General features: G+C 40.4%; 1 pseudogene across 1 annotated transcript; it reads left to right on the top strand.

Annotated features, from left to right (window-relative positions):
- Positions 1–437: 437 nt before the first annotated feature.
- Positions 438–809, top strand: LOC308516000 (ubiquitin-like FUBI-ribosomal protein eS30 fusion protein; annotated as a pseudogene). Its single transcript has one exon. The product of its transcript is annotated as a ubiquitin-like FUBI-ribosomal protein eS30 fusion protein (transcript).
- Positions 810–2,423: the final 1,614 nt, after the last annotated feature.

Below are 2,423 nucleotides of genomic sequence, written 5' to 3'. Positions count from 1 at the left end.
GTCACTGACCAATGGTTTGGGCCTCCCTCTGAGGGGCGATTTTGGGGCGATGGTGGAGCCCTCCGACCAATCGCATTGCACTCACCTTGGCTGGCCTGGCATCAGTGCTGTCATAGTGTGGTCGTCCAAAAAGTCATCCGGACAGTCATTCTGCTGTTCAGTCGTTCAGTTGATTTTCGTATTATGCTTTTATTATTATAAACACATCCAAAATTTTATCAAATAATGGTAATCACATATTTGAAGAGACTCAATTACAGGGTCTTAAGATATTCATGTAAAAGTTTTTAGATTTTATCCATTGTCCAGCTTATTGAAAACTGCATGGAGTGACATGAGATGCAGCAGCAGGCAGCTGGGCCATGTGCACCCTTGCTCCTTAGTCTTTCTCACTCCCTCTTCATGATAGTGTCAGAGGCCACAGTTCAGTTGCCAACATGCAGCTCTTTGTCCTCACCCAGGAGCTACACACCCTCAGGGTGATGAGCCAGGATGTGGTTGCCCAGATCAAGGCTCATGCCTTGCCAGAGGGCATCTCTGCAGATCAAATCTGCTCCTGGCAGGCACGCCCCTAGAGGATGGCGCTGCCTGGGCCAGTGTGGGATGGAGGCTCTGACACTCTAGAAGTAGCCAGCCACAGCATCGTTCCCTGGCCCGGGCTGGGAAAGTAAGAGGTAAGACTCCCAAGGTTGCCAAACAGGAAAAAGAAGAAGACTGGTTGAGCCAAGCAGCGGATGTAGTACAACCGGCATTTTGTCAATGTTGTGCCCCGCTTTGACAAGAAGAAGGGTCCCAATACCAACTCTTAAATTCTCTGTAATCCTGGCTTTCTCTAATAGAGTAACTTAGTGTAGTTTAAAAATAAAATAAGCGTGGATCCTGATTCTGAGTGTCAACTAATATATTCATTATATCTCCCTTAAACCAGTGCTGTGTCATCTTCGATTTCGTTAAGAAACTTTCTATATTTTTATTCAGGCATTGATCAAAATTGAAAAAGGTGAAGCAAAAATACCTTCAAAGGGTATAATTTGAAACTGATTGTTAGCCCAGACGCTGTGGCTTAGTGGTTGAGTGTCAACTTATGAACCAGGAGGTCACAGTTTGATTCTGGTTAGGGCATATGCCCAGGTTGTGGGCTCAATCCCCAGTAGGGGGAGTGCAGGAGGCAGCAGATAATGACTCTCTCACTGATGTTTCTATCTCTCTCTCCCTCTCTCTTCCTCTCTAAATTCAATAACTATATATATATATATATATATATATATATATATATATATATATAATTTTTGGACAAGTTCACTGATATAATAGAGCACCAGACATAAGCATTGCATCTATAATATTAGGTAATATTTTTTTTTAAGAAAGAAACTGATTGTTATATCTGACTTACATAACCCAATTAGCAGTAACTGGATTGTGAAATGAGTCACTTATCCTAGAATCTAGGCCATAATTCTCCATGTCTTAGGTTGGGTTCGTCCAATAAATAGACCCTAAGACTAGGATTTGAGGAAAGGTGGAGTAGTGGGGAGGTTTTCCTCAGAAAGTGCTGTGGAGGAGAGTGGTAAGTGAGACAAGGAAGGAAGCTCACATCAGATGCTCTGTGGAGGTATGAGGAACATGGGGTATGGAGCCACAGAGTTGACTCTCACTAATTGAGTGCTATTCACAGGGGGTGTTAACTCCCTGACCTGTATATGGGCCACAAACACTGCTGGGGACAGAGAAGTCCTCAGGCAGAAAGTGGCAGGTGTTTGTAGTAATGAGCTATCAGAATGCTGAGTACTGAGGGGATATGGACGGAGCACCAACATCTGCTATCTGCTATGCTGCAACTCATCCAGTAAAATTGCACAAGACTTCCTTTCAAATGTCTCCTTTAAATTGAGATACATAATATCAATCCCATCACCCATTCTCTCATTCACCCACTTAAATTTGTTGAATACTCTTTGTTACCTAATATTATAGATGCAATGCTTATGTCTGGTGCTCTATTGTATCAGTGAACTTGTCCAAAAATGATATTTTTCTTATAACTTATATTAAATATTTCAATTCTAAATTCTCATTCTTTTTGCTTATTTATTTCCTACTAACATTTATAATATTCCATTGATCTGACAAAACATAATATATAACAAACCTATAGGATACTCTTTTGTTTATTATTTTTATAAATTAAGCATCTCTATTATTAAAATATTTATTTTGATCTTTTATGTCCCCAAGATTATGTCTCTTTCAAAGATTATAAGACTAGGTATTTCCCCATGACAAACAATCAAAGAAACTAGAATTTCTGAGGGAATAAACATAACAAGCATCCTAATAAATGCGCAGCTGAACTCTCAGGAACCAAGATGCTAAAAACCAGAGTGCTGAACAGGCTGTAAATCTTTGACTTCTTTGAGGGT

Source organism: Myotis nattereri (genome assembly GCF_964212035.1).
Source record: "Myotis nattereri genome assembly, chromosome: 3".
Lineage (NCBI taxonomy): Eukaryota > Metazoa > Chordata > Mammalia > Chiroptera > Vespertilionidae > Myotis > Myotis nattereri.
The sequence above is the reverse complement of the archived record's forward strand: the minus strand, read 5'-3'. Positions and strand labels throughout refer to the sequence as shown.